Source organism: Pseudophryne corroboree, chromosome 2 (assembly GCF_028390025.1).
Source record: "Pseudophryne corroboree isolate aPseCor3 chromosome 2, aPseCor3.hap2, whole genome shotgun sequence".
NCBI lineage: Eukaryota > Metazoa > Chordata > Amphibia > Anura > Myobatrachidae > Pseudophryne > Pseudophryne corroboree.
Genome location: NC_086445.1, coordinates 321,940,063 through 321,956,581, shown reverse-complemented (window position 1 = coordinate 321,956,581; position 16,519 = coordinate 321,940,063).

The window sequence follows — 16,519 nt, the reverse complement described above, 5'->3', positions numbered from 1 at the left end:
AATTCCTTATGTTATTTTCAAAGAAAATTGTAATAACAAATGTCAAGGTACAAACATAGACTGAAAAAATATGACATATTTGGTACAACAACACGAAACAAAAAAAAGAGGCTGGATTTAATCCTAGTCCAAAATCAAGACTAACATACATCTAGCAAGGTCGTATCTAAAACCCTAAAACACAGTATATCACATACAAATATAGCCAAGGGTGGTAAAGGGAGGAGTAGGGGAGAAAGAAAAAAAGAAGGAATCGAGGATGGATGGACTTAAGAAAGATGGGAGAAAACAGACACTAAGGGGGTAATTCAGAGTTGATCGCAGCAGCAAATTTGTTAGCAGTTGGGCAAAAACATTTGCAGAGAGAGTTAGATTTGGGTGGGTTATATTATTTCTGTGCAGGGTAAATACTGGCTGCTTTATTTTTACACTGCAATTTAGATTTCAGTTTGAACACACCCCACCCAAACATAGGGGCAGATGTATTAAGCCTGGAGAAGTGATAAAGCAGTGATAAGTACACAGTCATAACGCAACAGCCAATCCGCTCCTAACATTAAATTTACATATAGGAGCTGATTGGCTGGTGCATTATCACCTTGTACTTATCACTGCTTTATCACTTCTCCAGTCTTAATACATCTGCCCCATAACTCTCTCTGCACATATTATATCTGCCCCCTCCCTGCAGTGCACACATGGGTGGTCATTCCGAGTTGTTCGCTCGGTAATTTTCTTTGCATCGCAGTGATTTTCCGCTAATTGCGCATGCGCAATGTTCGCACTGCGACTGCGCCAAGTAAATTTGCTATGCAGTTAGGAATTTTACTCACGGCATTACGAGGTTTTTTCTTCGTTCTGGTGATCGTAATGTGATTGACAGGAAGTGGGTGTTTCTGGGCGGAAATTGGCCGTTTTATGGGAGTGTGTGAAAAAACTCTGCCGTTTCTGGGAAAAACGCGGGAGTGGCTGGAGAAACGGGGGAGTGTCTGGGCGAACGCTGGGTGTGTTTGTGACGTCAAACCAGGAACGAAACTGACTGAACTGATCGCAGTTGCCGAGTAAGTGTGGAGCTACTCAGAAACTGCTAAGAAGTGTCTATTCGCAATTCTGCTAATCTTTCGCTCGCAATTTTACTATGCTAAGATTCACTCCCAGTAGGCGGTGGCTTAGCGTGTGCAAAGCTGCTGAAAGCAGCTTGCGAGCGAACAACTCGGAATGAGGGCCATGGTTTTTCCCAACTGCTAACAAATTTGCTGCTGCGATCAACTCTGAATTAGGTCCACAGTAAGAGGGGTTAAAAGCCCTATAACTCTGCATATACACTAACCAGGGATTGTTTGTATTAAATGTAAAAGAAAGAAGTTAGGAAGGGGGAATAGGGCCAGTCCTTGAATTCAATCCAACTAAACCAAAGCACAACAAACTCAGAATGTTTTTCAGGAGCTGAGAATATGATATCATCTATAGTCATGTAAAAGTCAAGGCATTGGCACCACTACCATACAGAAGGGGGTACTGTAGAACACCATCGCACTAGAAGCACCACCCTGGCAGCATTACTAATGTGCTTAAGAAGCAATTTTTGGTATTTAGATTATTGATGAGCGGGTTCGGTTTCTCGGAAACCGAACCCACCCCAACTTCACCCTTTTTACACGGGTCCGAGCCATACTCGGATTCTCCTGTATGGCTCGGGTAACCCGAGCGCGCCCGAACGTCATCATCCCGCTGTCGGATTCTCGCGAGATTCGAATTCTATATAAGCAGCCGCGCGTCGCCGCCATTTTCACTCGTGCATTGCAAATGTTAGTGAGAGGACGTGGCTGGCGTCCTCTCCGTTATTGTTGAATTTGATTGTGCATTATTGCTTAATTCATTGTGGGGAGGACTGGGGAGCAGCTGTATAATATAGGAGGAGTACAGTGCAGAGTTTTGCTGATCAGTGACCACCAGTTCTCTGCCTGAAAAAAACGCTCCATATATGTGCTCAGTGTGCTGCATACAGATGTAGCCACCTTTATCTTGAGTGGCTGAGGCGTTTGTCCCGATCGAGCATATGCAGCGTAGGGAGGCGCGCCTAGTCACAGAGAGGCGTACCTAATCGCACGGAGGCAGACAGAGCGTTTGGCATTACCTTTACGTGTAATACCTGCGATCAGCCACCAGATGTCGCTTTTTACAATCACCACTGAGCATGCGTGTGGTCTCCCGTAAAATACAATACTGAAATATATAATAAGGACTACTTTACTAAGGCGTCTCATTACGCTGCATACAGTAAATACTCATTACGCTGCATTATTTAATACAGTACTGTATATACGACACAGACGCAAATAGTACAGCATACAGTATATGATCCATCTACAGTACTTTATGAATACTGTATGTGAGCGTCCAAGTCCCGCAGACAAAACAACATAAAACCAGTAGTGTACACTGTCGCAAATGGATGTGTGTTAGAAGTTCACTATTGCCTCTCAAGATTAGGAATTATGCACAGTATGTTATCGTCCTAATCCCGTAGCCATTACAGCATAATCAAAACCAATGGATTTATTCATTTGTCTGCAGCGAAGTGGTGAAGTGTTTCGCTTCCTATACTCAGAGTCCCGGGTTCGATTCCTAAAGTACGAATGCATGTTAGTTTTTTTCAGACACTTTATTATTATTTTTATTCACATAAACCAGGGCAAAGCTGCATGAGCGGTTCTACTGTTAAGGTTCTATGCTCCGTACAGTACACATACAATTCTGTAGCTGGGCAGACTCCATAGAAATGGCTAACACCTACTGTATGACTACTTGCCCCACAGAGGCCCTAGGCTACGGAGCAAGTAATAGTCCAGATTGTACAGGCTATGGGGCAATGCTGAAGGAGCGTCACAATCCCCTAGCTAAAACACACAGGGGCAACAGGAATAAGCGAGATTTACAGTACAGTATGCACATTATGGTACACCGGACTCGATCGCATACGAATGCATGTTAGTTTTTTTCAGACACTTTATTATTATTTTTATTCACATAAACCAGGGCAAAGCTGCATGAGCGGTTCTACTGTTAAGGTTCTATGCTCCGTACAGTACTCATACAATTCTGTAGCTGGGCAGACTCCATAGAAATGGCTAACACCTACTGTATGACTACTTGCCCCACAGAGGCCCTAGGCTACGGAGCAAGTAATAGTCCAGATTGTACAGGCTATGGGGCAATGCTGAAGGAGCGTCACAATCCCCTAGCTAAAATACACAGGGGCAACAGGAATAAGCGAGATTTACAGTACAGTATGCACATTATGGTACACCGGACTCGATCGCATACGAATGCATGTTAGTTTTTTTCAGACACTTTATTATTATTTTTATTCACATAAACCAGGGCAAAGCTGCATGAGCGGTTCTACTGTTAAGGTTCTATGCTCCGTACAGTACTCATACAATTCTGTAGCTGGGCAGACTCCATAGAAATGGCTACCACCTATGACTCCTTGCCCCACAGAGGCCCTAGGCTACAGAGCAAGTAATAGTCCAGATTGTACAGGCTATGGGGCAATGCTGAAGGAGCGTCATAATCCCCTAGCTAAAATACACAGGGGCAACAGGAATAAGCGAGATTTACAGTACAGTATGCACATTATGGTACACCGGACTCGATCGCATAGCACACTGGCAAAATGGCCGCCGCCCCTGAACCCTTTTGCAGGCTATGGGGCAATGCTGAAGGAGCGTCACAATCCCCTAGCCAAAATACACAGGGGCGATGGGGATAAGCTACTGTAGGTTTGCATACAGTATTACGGTACACCGGACTCAATCGCATAGCACACTGGCAAAATGACCACTACCCCTGAACCCCCACCTCGTGGCAGGCAGCAGTCGGGTATGGAGTGAGAAATGGCATAAGTTGTGCAGGCTACGGGGCGATGCTGAAGGAGCGTCACAATCCCCTAGCCAAAATACACAGAGATAAGCGAGGTCTATGCACATTACAGTACGTTACACCGGGCTCGATCGCATAGCAAACTGACAAAACACAAGTTTTACATAAAGCAGGCCAAAGCTGCAGGAGAGTTTCTACTGTAAAGGTTCTATGCACCGTACGGTACACATACAATTCTATAGCAGGGCAGACTCAATTGAAATGGCTACCGCCTGTGACTCCTACAGTAGCTCCTAGGAGGCACTCAGCTATGGAGCAAGTAACAGCACAGATTTTGCAGGCTATGGGGCAATGCTGAAGGAGCGTCACAATCCCCTAGCTACAATACACAGGGGCGATAGGGATAATCGAGTGGCTGGAGGGGGTGTCCCCTTGATTTAAGGGGTCCCCACGCCTCCAGGGTACCCCGGCCAGGTGTGACTAGTTGGGTATTTAATTCCACGGCCGCAGGGACCGGTATAAAAGTGTCCCCCGGCTGTGCATTATCTGTCCAGCTAGTGGAGCCCGGTGCTGGTTAAAAAAATAGGTGGAACCCCTATGCTTTTTGTCCCCCAAGCTGCAGGAGAGTTTCTACTGTAAAGGTTCTATGCACCGTACGGTACACATACAATTCTATAGCAGGGCAGACTCAATAGAAATGGCTACCGCCTGTGACTCCTAGCTCTTAGGAGGCACTCATCTATGGGGCAATGCTGAAGGAGCGTCACAATCCCCTAGCTACAATACACAGGGGCGATAGAGATAATCGAGTGGCTGGAGGGGGGGTCCCCTTGATTTAAGGGGTCCCCACTCCTCCAGGGTACCCCGGCCAGGGGTGACTAGTTGGGTATTTAATGCCACGGCCGCAGGGACCGGTATAAAAGTGTCCCCCGGCTGTGCATTATCTGTCCAGCTAGTGGAGCCCAGTGCTGGTTCAAAAAATACGGGGAACCCCTACGCTTTTTTGTCCCCCTTATTTTTTGCACCAGGACCAGGCGCAGAGCCCGGTGCTGGTTCTAAAAAGATGGGGGATCCCGTGTCCATTTTTTCCGTATTCCTGCCGGAATTTGACCACAATTGCATATACTGTACCCCTTAATGTCACTGCTTACAGTATACAGTATTTAGACATGAGCTTGTGTACAGTATCTGTCATGAGGTGCTTTTTTCACTGACACTTTAACTTTTTTCTATTGTAATATACTGTACAGAGGCGGCAAACTAGCCAAACAGGAATAATCAGCTTCTGCTGAATAAAATGAGATGCTACAGTACATGCCTATATTCTGTGAGTGACTGCGGCTCTATGAAATTAAATCAGAAAATGTAAATATGAAATGCATTACTAATGTGTGGCATTACTGTACTGTATGTGTATAAGGTGTACTACAATATTTTCTGGTGTAACATAAGGAAAGGGCACTACTGCATGGTCTAATGCAGTGGTTCTCAAACTCGGTCCTCAGGACCCCACACAGTGCATGTTTTGCAGGTAAACCAGCAAGTACACAGGTGTATTAATTACTAACTGACACATTTTAAAAGGTCCATACAGTAGGTGGAGCTAATTTTTTCACTTGTGATTCTGTGAGACCTGCAAAACATGCACTGTGTGGGGTCCTGAGGACTGAGTTTGAGAACCTGTGGTCTAATGTAAATAAAGATCAATGTGGTGGGGTGTAATGTGAATAAGGGGCAATACTGTTAGGAGTAATGTGGTACTATGATATGATGTAATGAGAATAAGAGACACTACTGCATGATATAATGTGAATAAAGTTGCAGTACTGTGTTGTGTCATTTCATCTTGGGGTATTATTGTGTTACCATGCCCCTTCCCAGCAAGAACATACTGTACACTGTTTTGGGCTGGCACTAAATGTGCACATTGTTCTTATTTAGATTATAGGGGTAGGAGCGCCAAAATGGGTGATGGTGCTGGGAAAGGGGTGCAGGGTTAGAGGCGGAACTACGTAGCATCTGTGCAAGAGGGCATCAGCCAAAATCTAGCCTAGGGCATCATGTTGGTCAGGTATGGCTCTGATAATACTGTATACTGTACTCTTACTGTACTTTGCATTCAATACAGATACTGTTTGCACACAGGTTTTACATGAATCATTGGCAATGCTGCAGGAGTGTCTCATTAGGCAATCTAAAATATACCACGACTATGGGTGGGGATACAGTAGGGAAGTTCTGTCACCATAAGCTGTCTGCTGTGTATAGCATATTTCCATCTGAGATGCATTTGTGTGTTTGTAATAAGAAAAAAACATTTTACTGTACATTTAGTGGATACAGTATTTCTCCCCCATAATGACGTATCATACTGTACAGGTACCCTCATGTACTGTACCGTACCATACTGTAAAATTGAATATTTATTGGAAAAGCATCAATATTAATGTAAAAAAAAGTATTTATTACAACTAGAGATGAGCGGGTTCGGTTTCTCTGAATCCGAACCCGCCAGAACTTCATGTTTTTTTTCACGGGTCCGAGCGACTCGGATCTTCCCGCCTTGCTCGGTTAACCCGAGCGCGCCCGAACGTCATCATGACGCTGTCGGATTCTCGCGAGGCTCGGATTCTATCGCGAGACTCGGATTCTATATAAGGAGCCGCGCGTCGCCGCCATTTTCACACGTGCATTGAGATTGATAGGGAGAGGACGTGGCTGGCGTCCTCTCCGTTTAGAATAGATTAGAGAGACACTTGATTTACTAATTTTGGGGAGCATTAGGAGTACTCAGTACAGTGCAGAGTTTTGCTGATAGTGACCACCAGTTTTATTTATAATCCGTTCTCTGCCTGAAAAAAGCGATACACAGCACACAGTGACTCAGTCACATACCATATCTGTGTGCACTGCTCAGGCTCAGGCCAGTGTGCTGCATCATCTATTATCTATATATAATATTATATATATCTGTCTGACTGCTCAGCTCACACAGCTTATAATTGTGGGGGAGACTGGGGAGCACTACTGCAGTGCCAGTTATAGGTTATAGCAGGAGCCAGGAGTACATAATATATTATATAGTGAGTGACCACCAGACACACAGTGCAGTTTATTTAATATATCCGTTCTCTGCCTGAAAAAAGCGATACACACAGTGACTCAGTCAGTCACATACCATATCTGTGTGCACTGCTCAGGCTCAGGCCAGTGTGCTGCATCATCTATATATATTATATATCTGTCTGACTGCTCAGCTCACACAGCTTATAATTGTGGGGGAGACTGGGGAGCACTACAGCAGTGCCAGTTATAGGTTATAGCAGGAGCCAGGAGTACATAATATTATATTAAAATTAAACAGTGCACACTTTTGCTGCAGGAGTGCCACTGCCAGTGTGACTAGTGACCAGTGACCTGACCACCAGTATATATAATATTAGTAGTATACTATCTCTTTATCAACCAGTCTATATTAGCAGCAGACACAGTACAGTGCGGTAGTTCACGGCTGTGGCTACCTCTGTGTCGGCACTCGGCAGCCCGTCCATAATTGTATATACCACCTAACCGTGGTTTTTTTTTCTTTCTTTATACATACATACTAGTTACGAGTATACTATCTCTTTATCAACCAGTCTATATTAGCAGCAGACACAGTACAGTGCGGTAGTTCACGGCTGTGGCTACCTCTGTGTCGGCACTCGGCAGCCCGTCCATAATTGTATATACCACCTAACCGTGGGTTTTTTTTCTTTCTTTATACATACATACTAGTTACGAGTATACTATCTCTTTATCAACCAGTCTATATATTAGCAGCAGACACAGTACAGTGCGGTAGTTCACGGCTGTGGCTACCTCTGTGTCGGCACTCGGCAGCCCGTCCATAATTGTATATACCACCTAACCGTGTTTTTTTTTTCTTTCTTTATACATACATACTAGTTACGAGTATACTATCTCTTTATCAACCAGTCTATATATTAGCAGCAGACACAGTACAGTGCGGTAGTTCACGGCTGTGGCTACCTCTGTGTCGGCACTCGGCAGCCCGTCCATAATTGTATATACCACCTAACCGTGGTTTTTTTTTCTTTCTTTATACATACATACTAGTTACGAGTATACTATCTCTTTATCAACCAGTCTATATATTAGCAGCAGACACAGTACAGTGCGGTAGTTCACGGCTGTGGCTACCTCTGTGTCGGCACTCGGCAGCCCGTCCATAATTGTATATACCACCTAACCGTGGTTTTTTTTTTTTCTTTATACATACATACTAGTTACGAGTATACTATCTCTTTATCAACCAGTCTATATTAGCAGCAGACACAGTACAGTGCGGTAGTTCACGGCTGTGGCTACCTCTGTGTCGGCACTCGGCAGCCCGTCCATAATTGTATATACCACCTAACCGTGGTTTTTTTTTCTTTCTTTATACATACATACTAGTTACGAGTATACTATCTCTTTATCAACCAGTCTATATATTAGCAGCAGACACAGTACAGTGCGGTAGTTCACGGCTGTGGCTACCTCTGTGTCGGCACTCGGCAGCCCGTCCATAATTGTATATACCACCTAACCGTGGTTTTTTTTTCTTTCTTTATACATACATACTAGTTACGAGTATACTATCTCTTTATCAACCAGTCTATATATTAGCAGCAGACACAGTACAGTGCGGTAGTTCACGGCTGTGGCTACCTCTGTGTCGGCACTCGGCAGCCCGTCCATAATTGTATACTAGTATCCAATCCATCCATCTCCATTGTTTACCTGAGGTGCCTTTTAGTTGTGCCTATTAAAATATGGAGAACAAAAATGTTGAGGTTCCAAAATTAGGGAAAGATCAAGATCCACTTCCACCTCGTGCTGAAGCTGCTGCCACTAGTCATGGCCGAGACGATGAAATGCCAGCAACGTCGTCTGCCAAGGCCGATGCCCAATGTCATAGTACAGAGCATGTCAAATCCAAAACACCAAATATCAGTAAAAAAAGGACTCCAAAACCTAAAATAAAATTGTCGGAGGAGAAGCGTAAACTTGCCAATATGCCATTTACCACACGGAGTGGCAAGGAACGGCTGAGGCCCTGGCCTATGTTCATGGCTAGTGGTTCAGCTTCACATGAGGATGGAAGCACTCAGCCTCTTGCTAGAAAAATGAAAAGACTCAAGCTGGCAAAAGCAGCACAGCAAAGAACTGTGCATTCTTCGAAATCCCAAATCCACAAGGAGAGTCCAATTGTGTCGGTTGCGATGCCTGACCTTCCCAACACTGGACGTGAAGAGCATGCGCCTTCCACCATTTGCACGCCCCCTGCAAGTGCTGGAAGGAGCACCCGCAGTCCAGTTCCTGATAGTCAGATTGAAGATGTCAGTGTTGAAGTACACCAGGATGAGGAGGATATGGGTGTTGCTGGCGCTGGGGAGGAAATTGACCAGGAGGATTCTGATGGTGAGGTGGTTTGTTTAAGTCAGGCACCCGGGGAGACACCTGTTGTCCGTGGGAGGAATATGGCCGTTGACATGCCAGGTGAAAATACCCAAAAAATCAGCTCTTCGGTGTGGAGGTATTTCACCAGAAATGCGGACAACAGGTGTCAAGCCGTGTGTTCCCTTTGTCAAGCTGTAATAAGTAGGGGTAAGGACGTTAACCACCTCGGAACATCCTCCCTTATACGTCACCTGCAGCGCATTCATAATAAGTCAGTGACAAGTTCAAAAACTTTGGGTGACAGCGGAAGCAGTCCACTGACCAGTAAATCCCTTCCTCTTGTAACCAAGCTCACGCAAACCACCCCACCAACTCCCTCAGTGTCAATTTCCTCCTTCCCCAGGAATGCCAATAGTCCTGCAGGCCATGTCACTGGCAATTCTGACGAGTCCTCTCCTGCCTGGGATTCCTCCGATGCATCCTTGCGTGTAACGCCTACTGCTGCTGGCGCTGCTGTTGTTGCCGCTGGGAGTCGATGGTCATCCCAGAGGGGAAGTCGTAAGCCCACTTGTACTACTTCCAGTAAGCAATTGACTGTTCAACAGTCCTTTGCGAGGAAGATGAAATATCACAGCAGTCATCCTACTGCAAAGCGGATAACTGAGTCCTTGACAACTATGTTGGTGTTAGACGTGCGTCCGGTATCCGCCGTTAGTTCACAGGGAACTAGACAATTTATTGAGGCAGTGTGCCCCCGTTACCAAATACCATCTAGGTTCCACTTCTCTAGGCAGGCGATACCGAGAATGTACACGGACGTCAGAAAAAGACTCACCAGTGTCCTAAAAAATGCAGTTGTACCCAATGTCCACTTAACCACGGACATGTGGACAAGTGGAGCAGGGCAGGGTCAGGACTATATGACTGTGACAGCCCACTGGGTAGATGTATGGACTCCCGCCGCAAGAACAGCAGCGGCGGCACCAGTAGCAGCATCTCGCAAACGCCAACTCTTTCCTAGGCAGGCTACGCTTTGTATCACCGCTTTCCAGAATACGCACACAGCTGAACACCTCTTACGGCAACTGAGGAAGATCATCGCGGAATGGCTTACCCCAATTGGACTCTCCTGTGGATTTGTGGCATCGGACAACGCCAGCAATATTGTGTGTGCATTAAATATGGGCAAATTCCAGCACGTCCCATGTTTTGCACATACCTTGAATTTGGTGGTGCAGAATTTTTTTAAAAACGACAGGGGCGTGCAAGAGATGCTGTCGGTGGCCAGAAAAATTGCGGGACACTTTCGGCGTACAGGCACCACGTACAGAAGACTGGAGCACCACCAAAAACTACTGAACCTGCCCTGCCATCATCTGAAGCAAGAAGTGGTAACGAGATGGAATTCAACCCTCTATATGCTTCAGAGGTTGGAGGAGCAGCAAAAGGCCATTCAAGCCTATACAATTGAGCACGATATAGTAGGTGGAATGCACCTGTCTCAAGTGCAGTGGAGAATGATTTCAACGTTGTGCAAGGTTCTGATGCCCTTTGAACTTGCCACACGTGAAGTCAGTTCAGACACTGCCAGCCTGAGTCAGGTCATTCCCCTCATCAGGCTTTTGCAGAAGAAGCTGGAGGCATTGAAGAAGGAGCTAAAAGGGAGCGATTCCGCTAGGCATGTGGGACTTGTGGATGCAGCCCTTAATTCGCTTAACAAGGATTCACGGGTGGTCAATCTGTTGAAATCAGAGCACTACATTTTGGCCACCGTGCTCGATCCTAGATTTAAAGCCTACCTTGGATCTCTCTTTCCGGCAGACACAGGTCTGCTGGGGTTGAAAGACCTGCTGGTGAAAAAATTGTCAAGTCAAGCGGAACGCGACCTGTCAACATCTCCTCCTTCACATTCTCCCGCAACTGGGGGTGCGAGGAAAAGGCTCAGAATTCCGAGCCCACCCGCTGGCGGTGATGCAGGGCAGTCTGGAGCGACTGCTGATGCTGACATCTGGTCCGGACTGAAGGACCTGACAACGATTACGGACATGTCGTCTACTGTCACTGCATATGATTCTCTCAACATTGATAGAATGGTGGAGGATTATATGAGTGACCGCATCCAAGTAGGCACGTCACACAGTCCGTACTTATACTGGCAGGAAAAAGAGGCAATTTGGAGGCCCTTGCACAAACTGGCTTTATTCTACCTAAGTTGCCCTCCCACAAGTGTGTACTCCGAAAGAGTGTTTAGTGCCGCCGCTCACCTTGTCAGCAATCGGCGTACGAGGTTACATCCAGAAAATGTGGAGAAGATGATGTTCATTAAAATGAATTATAATCAATTCCTCCGCGGAGACATTGACCAGCAGCAATTGCCTCCACAAAGTACACAGGGAGCTGAGATGGTGGATTCCAGTGGGGACGAATTGATAATCTGTGAGGAGGGGGATGTACACGGTGATATATCGGAGGGTGAAGATGAGGTGGACATCTTGCCTCTGTAGAGCCAGTTTGTGCAAGGAGAGATTAATTGCTTCTTTTTTGGGGGGGTCCAAACCAACCCGTCATATCAGTCACAGTCGTGTGGCAGACCCTGTCACTGAAATGATGGGTTGGTTAAAGTGTGCATGTCCTGTTTTGTTTATACAACATAAGGGTGGGTGGGAGGGCCCAAGGACAATTCCATCTTGCACCTCTTTTTTCTTTTCTTTTTCTTTGCATCATGTGCTGATTGGGGAGGGTTTTTTGGAAGGGACATCCTGCGTGACACTGCAGTGCCACTCCTAGATGGGCCCGGTGTTTGTGTCGGCCACTAGGGTCGCTAATCTTACTCACACAGTCAGCTACCTCATTGCGCCTCTTTTTTTCTTTGCTTCATGTGCTGTTTGGGGAGGGTTTTTTGGAAGGGACATCCTGCGTGACACTGCAGTGCCACTCCTAGATGGGCCCGGTGTTTGTGTCGGCCACTAGGGTCGCTAATCTTACTCACACAGCTACCTCATTGCGCCTCTTTTTTTCTTTGCGTCATGTGCTGTTTGGGGAGGGTTTTTTGGAAGGGACATCCTGCGTGACACTGCAGTGCCACTCCTAGATGGGCCCGGTGTTTGTGTCGGCCACTAGGGTCGCTTATCTTACTCACACAGCGACCTCGGTGCAAATTTTAGGACTAAAAATAATATTGTGAGGTGTGAGGTATTCAGAATAGACTGAAAATGAGTGTAAATTATGGTTTTTGAGGTTAATAATACTTTGGGATCAAAATGACCCCCAAATTCTATGATTTAAGCTGTTTTTTAGTGTTTTTTGAAAAAAACACCCGAATCCAAAACACACCCGAATCCGACAAAAAAATTTCGGTGAGGTTTTGCCAAAACGCGTTCGAACCCAAAACACGGCCGCGGAACCGAACCCAAAACCAAAACACAAAACCCGAAAAATTTCAGGCGCTCATCTCTAATTACAACATCCGATTCCATGTACTGCACTGATCAAAATGTACAGTACTCTTATTCAGGACTTATAAAACTGAAAATAACTGTTCATACACATCAATAACATTACTACTGTATAATATTCTACATTAGTTTATGCAATAATCAGACAAAGGCAATTTTATAATTTTTTTTAATAATGCACCAATTTAAAATTATAAACAGAAAATACAGTACAGAACTACATATTTGTGGCTTGACCATTTCTTTCGACTACAACAGGTAATACTTTATACAGGTGATTTATATAATTATTACAATGTTCAGGTGTGAGTACTTCTAGCCAAAATTTCTTTATCCCATCCAACAGCTGCTGTTTTGTTGTTGGCTTCGCAACACTCCTAATGTACCTCTTCAATTGAGCCCACACTAATTCGATTGGGTTCATGTCTGGTGATCTATATAAAAAAAAAAAAAGCGTATAGAAAAAATTAATGACATTACAGTAAATAGAGAAAATTAAACATACAATATTGTACTGTTTATTAAACAAAAAAATAAATTTACAGTACTAGAGTGCTATCCAAAATTTCACTGTTGAAAGAATACTCACTCTGGAGGTGTGCGCTCCCAATTCATACCTTTCTCTTCCATAAATTTGGCTGAGGCGGAGTGTTTAGGATCATTGTCTTGGAATATCCTATGGTGAGTTGGGTAATATTTATTCACAAATGGCACCATACATCCCTCTACTATTGTTTCTTGGAAAAATTTCTTATCCATGATCCCTACAGAAATCAAAAAATGTTGTTCATTAATAAGCAACTCCTTTTATTGTGCAGTTACATGTACTCTACAGTACAGCATGTATTTTTACAGAACACAGGCACAGAATAAAGTATAGTACTGTACCTTCGAAAAATAATAGGGGACCAGCTCCTAATCGTGATATGCCTCCCCATACATGGACTTTCAATGGATGCTTTGGGCGTGGTTTTAATGAGATATGGTTACGTTTCCGGAATGACATTCTGGAGAACCGCTCAAGGGCAACAGACAATTCATCTGTGAAAATGACATCATCAAATGTTTCACCACTCTCAATCCATCGCCGTGCCTGTTCCACTCTCTTTTCTTTATTCACATCTCTTATCATTGGAGATATCCTGTGAAGAGCCAAAAATAATGAAATCAGATACAGTTATGAAATTACAGATTTACAGATTACTGTATATACAGTAGACTGTATGTGCAGTATACTGTATTATATACCTACTGTATACATTAAACTGTACATACATTAAGGTATATACAGAGTAATATATATATATACATACTGTACATACACACACACACACACACACACACACACACAGTATACAGTATGTAATCATCACAATAAGCCGGCAATGCTTCATTGCTGTCTCTGAGTGCCTATACAGTAGGTATCTCTTTTGGGAGAGAATATATACAGTATATACACACACACATACTGTATATAGTATAAAGTACACACTCTGTATAATGATTTATGGCATTGTTATATCACGTATCAAGGGATTATTAACAGTGCATTTACTGTATGGTTTATACTGCTTTCAGTATTTTACCTTGTTGCGCCAAAGGTCCATCCCATTTTCCGTCGCATCCTTCTGATGCTGGTGGCCGATATGTCCAGGTCATACTTGGAATGGAGAATTCGTTTTATTTGCAAAGCAGTACGCTCATCATCCTCACGAGTTAGTTCCTCCACAATTTGTTGCACTCTCCTACAGTACAATACAGTATGAAAAATATGAATTAATGAACAGCACAATCACAGTTACAATAGATGAAGTTTTTTTTTAATTTCCAAAAAATTGTCTATGGTATAAAGCAAGTCATTTAAACATTACAGTAGTGTACAGTATGTACCATGTGCATTTTGTAGGAAATACAAATCTGGGCGTTGTTCTCTCGAATGCATGATAGCGCACCGTTTCTAAAGTGACTATAATGCCACTTTCCTTGAGCCATGCATGGATCTCTTTGATGGTTTTATTTTCTTTTTTCATGTTGGCGATTATCTTGCTCATCGTTTTGTTGATAGTTACTGGCATGTTGTCCAACTATAATTGCTGTATGGAGAAAAAACATTTGTGAATACTGTAGTCTAAAATTTACACATCTGAAAATTTATAAGAGTTTTATGATAGAAGTTAATACTGTACATGTTTACTATACAGTACCTGATGTTCAAATTTTAGTATTGTATACTGGCCCTCATTCCGAGTTGATCGCTCGCAAGGCGATTTTAGCAGAGTTACACACGCTAAGCCGCCGCCTACTGGGAGTGAATCTTAGCTTCTTAAAATTGCGACCGATGTATTCGCAATATTGCGATTACAAACTACTTAGCAGTTTCAGAGTAGCTTCAGACTTACTCGGCATCTGCGATCAGTTCAGTGCTTGTCGTTCCTGGTTTGACGTCATAAACACACCCAGCGTTCGCCCAGACACTCCTCCGTTTCTCCGGCCACTCCTGCGTTTTTTCCGGAAACGGTTGCGTTTTTTACCACACGCCCCTGAAACGCCGTGTTTCCGCCCAGTAACACCCATTTCCTGTCAATCACATTACGATCGCCGGAGCGAAGAAAAAGCCGTGAGTAAAAATACTATCTTCATTGTTAAATTACTTGGCGCAGTCGCAGTGCGAATATTGCGCATGCGTACTAAGCGGAATTTCACTGCGATGCGATGAAATATACCGAGCGAACGACTCGGAATGAGGGCCACTGTACAGTACTGAAAATACCACTTCAGTGTTATGGACTGCAATTAGTTTCCTGTATGAAACAGATACAGTAAATAACCCTCCTTGGAAGTGCATGGGCCCTGTGAGACTTACAGTAGTGTACAGCATAAGGGGCGACTGACATGATGTACAAGCATTACATACCGTACATGTCAGTACTGTATGTAAATTCTTCAATTATAGCCTAACAACAATGCTGCTTACTGTATATTAAATACTGTAGGCCTAGAAATGTGCATCTCAATATAGTAGTTAAAAACACAGGGGCCTATGTGGATAAGCGAGTTCTATGCACACTAAAAATGTCCGCCGACCGTGAACCCCCAGCACGTGGCAGCGCTCAGATATGGAGTGAGAGATGGCATGAGTTTTACAGGCCAAGGGGCAATGCTGAAGGAGCGTCACAATCCCCTATCTAAAATACACCGGGATAAGCGAGGGCACATTACGTTATACCGAGCTCGATCGCTGAGCAACCTGACAAAATGGCCGCCGACCGTGAACCCCCAGCACGTGGCAGCGCTCGGATATGGAGTGAGATACAGTATGGTATACATTTTACAGGCCAGGGGGCAATGCTGAAGGAGTGTCACAATCCCCTAGCTAAAATACACCGGGATAAGCGAGGTCTATGCACATTACGTTATACCGAGGTCGATCGCTGAGCAACCTGACAAAATGGCCGCCGACCGTGAACCCCCAGCACGTGGCAGCGCTCGGATATGGAGTGAGATACAGTATGGTATACATTTTACAGGCCAGGGGGCAATGCTGAAGGAGCGTCACAATCCCCTAGCTAAAATACACCGGGATAAGCGAGGTCTATGCACATTACGTTATACCGAGCTCGATCGCTGAGCAACCTGACAAAATGGCCGCCGACCGTGAACCCCCAGCACATGGCAGCGCTCGGATATGGAGTGAGAGATGGTATACATTTTACAGGCCAGGGGGCAATGCTGAA